Source organism: Pseudorca crassidens, unplaced genomic scaffold, assembly GCF_039906515.1.
Source record: "Pseudorca crassidens isolate mPseCra1 unplaced genomic scaffold, mPseCra1.hap1 Scaffold_189, whole genome shotgun sequence".
In the NCBI taxonomy this organism is placed as follows: Eukaryota; Metazoa; Chordata; class Mammalia; order Artiodactyla; family Delphinidae; genus Pseudorca; species Pseudorca crassidens.
In genome coordinates, this window is record NW_027136116.1 from 117,857 (window position 1) to 127,251 (window position 9,395).

General features: G+C 41.0%; 1 pseudogene; it reads right to left on the minus strand.

Annotated features, from left to right (window-relative positions):
* Window positions 1-5,503: 5,503 nt before the first annotated feature.
* On the minus strand, window positions 5,504-8,772 carry LOC137218107 (ferritin light chain pseudogene; annotated as a pseudogene).
* Between the last annotated feature and the right edge of the window lie 623 nt (window positions 8,773-9,395).

The window sequence follows — 9,395 nt, forward strand, 5'->3', positions numbered from 1 at the left end:
TCACGCTCTATGACTCCAGAAGGATTTCAAGCTTTACAAATAGTCAATAGATCTATCAGTTCTACACAATTAACTAGAATTCATACTCACCTTCCAATTTTCTTAATAATTTGTCCAACTCCTCATGTGCCTACTGCCGTCTTATGGCAAACTGTTGGAATTATTGAATAGATTCATATGAAATCTACACCCTCTAAAGTTATTAACCCTTATTATGAACTTATTAGTCATTTAATAATGCAAGGTAGAACTAGATGCTTACAACCTATAAGTATAGAACCTTCTCAAATTATTATCCCTGATTCAGTTAGTCAACAAAATTGGCTTTTTCAACATAGTAATGAATGGGGTCTTGCTCTTGCAGGATTTTCAGGTACCTTGGAATGCCATTACCCTGCTGATAAATTGATCCAATTCGGCAAACTTAACTCATATCTTTCCTTCTATAATTAGGCAACAGCCTGTTCCTCATGTACCTTTGGTTTTTACGGACGGTTCTTCTTCAGGAGTGGCTACTGTAATCATTGACGACGGAACAAACCTCGTTAAAGAAACTTCCTTGACTTCAGCTCAACGTGTTGAACTGTATGCTGTCATTATGTCTTTTAAACATTTGCCTTCTATATCTTTTAATTTGTTTTCTGATAGTAAATATCTTATTAGCTTGTGATTTCTTCTGGAGACTGCGAGCATAGGACATACTAATGACCCTGAATTATCATCCTCTTTTCGTTTGCTCCAACAGGTTATTCGTTCCCATGATGGTCCTGTTGCAGGTCTGTATATCCGTGCTCATTCTAACTTGCCTGGTCCATTGACTAAACTTAATGCGACTGCAGATGTTTTAACTCGATCTAAACGTGATCTTTATCCTGTACATTTTCCTCCCAAGAATAGAGTTGAAGTTACTCCTCCTCCTCAATCTCTTTTCCCTAAAGCAGGACATGTCCCAATTTACCGTACTCCTCCTTTCCGTTCGTCATGCTGTCAAGAATGGCTAATATACTGCATTCATTATCTTCATACTCTTGATACTCATGGTCCATGTCCTGGACACCCTCATATTATGGTAAGTTATGATCAAACTGCTTCACAAGCAGCACAGCAGTTGCACGCTTTACACCGTCAGTCAGCGGCTACATTACACACACAATTTTCCCTTACTGGTGAAGCCGCCCCACAAATTGTTAAGCAGTGCCCACAATGCTTACCTCACCTTCCTGTTCCACATTATGTTGTTAATCCTCGTGGATTATTACCTAGACATTTATGGCAAATGGATGTTACTCATATCCCGTCTTTTGGGAAATTACAGTTTGTTCATGTCACTATCGATACTTATTCTGGTTTCCTCTGTGCTACAGCACAGACCGGAGAAGCTACTAAACATGTTATCACTCATTTATTACACTGTTTTGCTTTCATGAACCTTCCCAAAATTATTAAAACAGATAATGGGCCCGCTGCTTTCGCAACATTTTGTAATTCATTACAAAATTACCCATATTACAGGCATTCCATATAACCCTCAAGGACAAGGTATTATAGAACGTGCAAATAGATCTTTAAAGCTAACTATTGCAAAAATAAAAAGGGGGGAATTGTATAGAACAACGCCACATAACCTTATAAATGATGCTCTGTTTATTTTAAATGTTCTCACTGTTGACAAATTTGGCTGCTCTGCAGGGGGAAGGTTGGTGGCTGAGCCAAGACTGGCCTCTCAATCTCCGGAGGTCCTCTGGAAAGATCCGTTAACCAGCACTTGGCGTGGTCCTGATCCTGTGTTGATTTGGGGACGTGGTCACGTGTGTATCTTTCCCAGATCAGCGCCTGGACCTTGCTGGCTTCCTGAGCGCTTAGTCAAGCAAATAGATGGCTTGCCACAGCTCACCTAGTTCAGAAGATGAAGAAGCTCTGCACCTCTCCGGAAAATTTGACAGTGTTGATTGAGAAAAAGAAGAAGAAGAGGAGACCACTTGCCAGGACGACTCAAAGGAGTGATGTTCCAACTTGGGGACGAATTAAACAACTGGTTTCACGAGCTCAAGAGTCAGTGAAACAACAGAATAATCCTGTTACACCTGTAACTTTATTTTTGGCTATGTTGGCAACCATTTCATGTGTTCCCTCTGTTAATGCAGCAACTTACTGGGCCTATGTACCTTATCCTCCACTATTACAACCCATATCTTGGTCTGAAGCAGAGTTTCCTGTATTTTACAATGATAAGTGTTTATGGGCCTCTTATTGGGAATATAAAACAAATCAATATGTCTGTAAATTATACTAACTGGTTTAGTACCCATCCTGTCTGTCTTAGCCCATTGAATCTGGAAACGGGATGTGTAAAGGCTATTAGTTATGAGCATACAGATGTTTATGAGGGAACGGATCAATCAATTAGTTTGTCAGGCTCTCCAGGCATCCTTCGTTTTACAGGAACCAACATTACTTTTACATGCCCGGCTACCAGCCGACGAGAGGATCTTAAGGATACCATCATTTGGTATAACATGGGCAAGCTATTAATATTAGAGGTCAAGTCTCATACGCCTCACCACTTAGGGATTCCGCTATTACTATAGCCAAGGTTACAGGTGAAGATTCAGGAAATTATTTCTGTATGAAGCGTTTACTTGGAGGACAAGGGATACTTATAGCTGGACATAAGGTTACTATGCTTAACAGAAAATCAAAAAATCAATTGCCTCTCCTTATGACCGTTAACTTTCCTGGATCCACTTTTGAACGTTGCAATGCATCTTGGAATAATAACCAAATATGGTGTACTATAGATTATACCAAGCTGTCAATTCTTATCTCTTCTTTTCCCATCATAGATAGGTTTATCACATTTCAAAAGAACTGGGATATATGGAAACTAGCTCTAACTTATTCCAATACACCTGTTATAACTTGTGTTGCTCCTCCATATACACTTTTGTGTGGTTCTATTAACATTGGTAATTCTTCCAAAGGAGGATATAATATTAGCTGTGTTAATTGTATTTTTAGCAGTTGTATGTTCCCTTCTGCAGGAACGCAATCTGTGCTTATACTAAAGCAACCCATGTATGTTATGGTGCCTGTACATCTGAGAGAACCTTGGTATGAAGATACTGGAGTACAGGCATGGGTGGAACTCTCTAAAGCCTTGCAGAGAAGGAGACGCTTTCTTGGGTGGCTAATAGTAAGTTTACTTGCCTCGGCTGCTCTGTCTGCTACTGTGGCTACTGCCGGTCTTGCTCTTTCACAGAGTATTAATCATGCTCACTTTGCTAATCAGTTATCTCAACATACCAGTCTTGCTTTATCTTTACAAAGTCACATATATTTACGGATTAATAACAAGTTAGATGAATTTAAAAACACAATTTTGGGGATTGGAGATCAGATGGCAGCATTAAAATTGAGGATGCCTTTAGCTTGTCATGCAAAGTATACATGGATGTGTGTTACTCCTTAAAGGTACAGTGACTGTATTTGGGAATGGGAAAAAGTAAAAATGCATCTGCTGAGTGTTTGGTCAGATAATAATATTAGTCTTGATCTTAAGAAATTAAATGCTGAAATTCAGGATATACAAAATACACATCTTGATGATGTTTCGCCAGAAGATGTAATTCAAACTTTACTGGATCATTTAAAGTGGTTAAACCCTCAGTCTTGGATTACTGGAAGGTTGTCAGGATTTATTACCCTGGCCATAATTTGCCTATTATTGATAATAATCTTCTCATGTCTGTTTCGTATCCTCATGCAACAGTACACTACTCTCGGCACTAAACTTCATGGAATTATTTTGCAGCAAAAGTTAAAAAATAAAAAAGGGGGACCTGTGGGAAGCAGTCAGCCTTGAGAGCAGGTAAGGACATGCCAGGCATGCCGCCGCTGCTCGAAGGGACTGTCCCTACTTGTTCCCCTCCTTGTTCCATTCCATGGGAGATAAATTATCACCAGGGCCCAGAGATCAGAAAGAATGTAAAATGAGACAAGCAAAGCTGTCTTCCCCCTGCACATGCAGGTTATTTTTGATGCTTCTGGGTTTATGGGTTTCCTCCCAGGGAAGTTAACCTTGAGCCGAGACAGTCTGTAGATAATGTAAACCACCATCTGTCAACCTTCCTTTTTCTAGTCTAGATAATCTGCAACTGTAGCGCAATAAAATTTGCCTTGCAACCATCAATTGTCTTGGTCCTTCTGACCCCATCCGTCGGTGCTACTTCAGTTCCTTACCCCTTCCCTTCTGACCCTGGGCGGTGAGATCCTCTTTCTCCGGCTGGTCCGCGGCACACATGAATATATGTTTTTGTCTTGCTGTACTGCACCTGTGCTGTCTAGCAACAGATATTTTGTCTGCTAGTAGTGTTCTAGATTATGTCTTTCCAAAGCACTGAGGCAGTGCACCTATTCTGTAGTTGCAGCTGATGCCTGAATGTAGCCTAGCTGACAAATTATTGATTAATAAGAACTTGAATTTCTCAAAGATTTGTACTGTTAACCAAAATCTGAGCAAGGAGTCTCAAATGTAATTCTTAGCCAGAATTACATGTTAATGAACCATTTAACAGTGTGAATCAAGGAACATCAGTGTAAGGATTTCTTTTAATTTATTTTTTACCTGCTTGAGATATCAGTTAAAGTTTGCCAGCTTGGTTGCAGATGAACGGACGTTTGAAGTTCACCAAACTACTTAATGTGGGATAGGATAATAGACTTCCAGCGCCCTCAAGACTGCGACCTTGCAGCCATTTTACATAGCACATCCTCCTCCTATAGGGATGAACCTTTCCCTGGCCCGAAAAGTAGCAGCTCTGTTGAAGCTTTGCTTATTGTAACAGGCTTTTGTTTCCAGGTTACATGTCTGTGGAAGACTTAATTCTGAATAGAGATATAGATATTACTGGAAACTAATTGTTTTTTCTATTATACTCTGATTTATCAAAAAAGTAAAACATTTAAACTGTGCTACAGAAATTCAGAAGTTGTCTTGCAATCTTTAAACAATAAATGAATGAGTTGCCCTTAAAAAAAAAAAAAGGATTAAGCAGTTAAGCTGTTGGTCCCACATCAGACAAATTTTCCTATACCTTCTGTCAATATTGTTAACAGAGACTGTTATTTTATTAATCCTTATGATCCCGTGATTCTTTCTTTCATGTTTCAGGGCACAGCAGGTGAGAGAGTGGATTTGTTAAGCTGGGTGGGTTTATCCTTCTTTTATGCGTTCATTCAATTTTATGTTCATTTACTTATTGTACACACATGGCAATAGAAGCTGCTAAAGCAATCATTGCTATTCTGCAAAACAACAAGGCACAGAAGCAGATGTCTTATTTCTGAGATTTCTCCCCCCAGGATTATTATGATTAAAGATCCTTTCCCCCCACTCCCTGGAGAGGACAAGGGGCTGCTCGCTGGAGGTTTTTTAATGACTTGGGGAAAGGCTCAAATATCCCCCCATTATGGTAATCCACCCCAGGGCCAAACCACACAAGAATATTATGAATTTATTTTATTTTTCTATCCTTGCAAAGGTAATACTCAGCTCATTAGAATATGAAAACTATACTGTCAAATTTCAGAATTACATGGATGAAGAAAATCACCAAAGTGGCATCATATCACGTGTGTTATAGTTGTATTTACTATATTGACTATATTAACTATGTTGTGTTAACAGTATATTGTATAACTATATATTGAAAAGGCAAAATGCTGTAACTTATTTCAGAGAAAATAATTATGTTGGCAAACCCCAAATTGTACACTGTAGACAGGTCCTAGGAAAAGAAGATTTAATTCATAGTGGACAAGAGGTTAGCTTCTGTTTTCAGCCATGTGCTATTTCAAGAATTAAATGTCACGAATAATACAGGATATAAGAGGAATAGTCTAAAGACGGGAAAGCACATTTTGATTAGGAAAGAGAATTTATGGCTTAAGTCTTTTTTTTTTTAAGGAAAACTGCCTTATTACTATGAGATAAGAAAATTGTTTCCTTCTTTTCTTCCTTGCTTTCTTCTTTTTCTTTTTTTTAACCTTTTTAATTTTGGATATTTGACCTCTAAGCTGAGACGACTGAAAATGCCTCCTCTGGGCATCAACCTTTTTGAAAGACTTTTTCCCCCTCCGTAAGGGCTTTTTGTCTCTTGGAGGCATTGCCTGCATTACTCACCAAGAGGCAAGCATTTGTCCTTGCACTAAATGCTGACATCTCCTGATAAGAGGGAAGCTGCAAAGTAGAAGAATTGAAGGTCAATATGTTGATAGTGGTCTCAAGAGCATTGATGTACATTTGTGTATTGGGGAAGGGGAGAGAAGCTTGAGAGTGGGCCAGTGGGGAGGGGTAAATATTTTGTGATGCTGTCTACCTATGGGCTTATAAAGCTTACAGCTGCATTAGGAGGACAAGCATTACCATTAGCATGAAAAGTAGGGCAGACCTCAGTTGCAAAAGCTTCTAGCCACACACATAGGGCAATACGTAAATGATACACCTTATTGCATTCACCCATTCACCCTCCCCTGTTCATGCTAATTGGAAATTTCAGTCCATTTCAGAGAAGTAACACAACTATCGATCATTTTCCCTGGCACGAATCTTCCTAGAGCTCACGCACTAGCCCATGTGTCTTAGATTTAATATCTGATCACTAGCTGGATTGAAGCCAAGAGGTGGTTCCCAAAGTTGCTGCACATTAGAATCACCTGGGGAACTCTGAGACCTCCCTGTGCCCAGGCTCCTCCCTAGACCTACTGAATCAAAATCTCTGGGGCTGGGACCCAGACACCAATGTTTTTCTTAAAAGCTCTTTAGGTAATTCAAATGAGCAGCAAAGCTTGAGAAGCAGCCCAATAACGGGAACAAACTTATTTCACACAGATAAAGTGGGGCAATTCATATGTTAAAAGAACATGAATATATGTCCATGCCTCTCTCACGCTTTGTCACAGTTTACCCTTCCCCCTCCCCATATCCTCAAGTCCGTTCTCTAGTAAGTCTGTGTCTTTATTCCTGTTTTACCCCGAGGTTCTTCATGACATTTTTTTTTCTTAAATTCCATATATATGTGTTAGCATACGGTATTTGTCTCTCTCTTTCTGACTTACTTCTACACTGTTGGTGGGGATGTAAATTGGTGCAACCACTATGGAAACACTATGGCAGTTCCTCAAAAAGCTAAAAATAGAGCTACCATATGATCCAGCAATCTTACTCCTGGGCAAATATCTGGACAAAACTATAATTCGAAAACATACATGCACCCCTATGTTCACAGCAGCACTATTTATAATAGCCAAGACATGCAAACAACCTAAATGTCCACTCACAGATGAATGGATAAAGAAGATGTGATATATATAAAATGGAATACTACTCAGCTATAAAAAAGAATGAAATAATGCCATTTGCAGCAACATGGCTGGACCTAGAGACTATTATACTAAATGAAGTAAGTGAGAAGGAGAAAGACAAATACCATATGATATCACTTATATGTGGAATCTAGAATATGATACAAATGAACTTATCCATGAAACAGAAACAGACTCACAGACATAGCACACAAACTTGTGGTTCCCGAGGGGAAGGGGGAGGTGGGGGAGTGATGGATTGGGAGTTTGGGATTAGCAGAGGTAACCTATTATATATATGATGGATAAACAACAAGGTCCTACTGTATAGTACAGGGAACTATAGTCAATGTCCTGTAATTAACCATAATGGAAAAGAATATGAAAAATTGTATATATGTATAACTGAATCACTTAGTTGTACAGCATAAACTAACACAACATTGTATATCAACTATACTTCAGTAAAATAAATTTTTAAAAAAAGGAAAAAAAACCATGAATATATATATATACATATATATATATATTTCTTTTTTTCCTCTTTATTCTGTTTGTGTTTCAAATAGGCTTTTTTTTTTTCCTTCTGCAAAAAGCGTTATTGTTTCCATTTGGTCCAAGGCTTGGGAGACGGCTCCAGGGCGGTTACAAAGCTGCCTAGTAGCTGCAGAGCAGGGCTTCAGGCAGAAGCTCTGATGCCAGAGGGGCTCCTCAGAGGCCGCTGGACTTCAGAGACTCCTGTTTGTGCTCGAGGGTGAGCCTTTCAAAGAGATACTCGCCCAGCACAGCCTGCGGACCAGCCAGCCTGCGGAGGTTGGTCAGGTGGTCGCCCATCTTCTTGATGAGTTTCACCTGCTCCTCCAGGAAGCGGCTCTCCAGGAAGTCACAGAGGTGGGAGTCTGCGCGGGCGGAACCCAGGGCGCGCAGATCTGACAGTGCCTGGTGCAGGCTCTTCTCCCTAAGAATGGCGGCTTCCACAGCGTCCTGGGTTTTACCCCACTCATCTTGAGAAGGCTTCCGCGCATCCTGGAAGAGGGCGCGGCCACAGCACTGGTTTTGCATTTTCAAGAGATGCTGGGCGCCCTCACACTTCTCCTCAGCCAGTTGGCGAAAAATGTGGCCCGCACTGTCCAGAGTCCCACTGTTGCTGTCGAAATAGAAGCTCAGAGAGAGGTAAGTGTCCCCAGATGCATGTTGAACAGGCGGTGGACGGCGGCCTCCACCTCGATGGAATAATTCTGACGCACCTGGGAACTCGTGGTTGATCAGTGAGAAGGAGCTAAGCTCAAAAAACGGTGTTGGCCTGTCCTGGAGGCTGAGGATAGCTGAGTGGCTGATTCCAAAGGTTGCGACAGGAAGAAAGGTTGGAGGGTGGTCGGGGGCTGGAGCAAGGAGCGTCCCTGGGTCTGTTCATTCCAAACACTGTTGAAGCAAAAGACAGAACTGCAGGACTGCCGAGCGCACTGCCTCAAATAGGCTTTGATATAAATGAACAAGAAGTCCAAGCAAGGACAAAACTTACCCTTCCCCCCACCAAAATAGCTGGCGATACTAGAATCTAGACCTGGGAAGGGATTCTTCCATTACCTTCTGAACATTCCAAGCCACTAGAGCAGTGGTTCTCAAAGTATGGTCACCTTGTAACCAAGCAGTACCCTATGGGGCCTTCCTAGGACAGACCCATCCCCCATATCCTCTGCTGTAGTTCCTCTCTGAAGTACTCAGATAATAGTATCTCAGGCATATTTCTTGAGTTTTCAGATGCTAAAAACCACCACCCAATGGAAGAAATTAACTCCTTGATGATCATGAGCACGTAGCCCCCAGACCTTCTGGCACCTAAGGATGGATAATGTTACCTGCCCTGTGGCCTCCACATCAACCAATCAGAGGATTGTGCACGAGCTGATCACATTCCCTGGGACGTCCCTCCCTCACCTGGCCTTTAAAAATGCTTTGCTGAAATCCTTTGGAGATTTCAGGGTGTTTTGGAACTCGGGCCGCCCCTCTCCTTGCTCGATCCTGCAATAAAC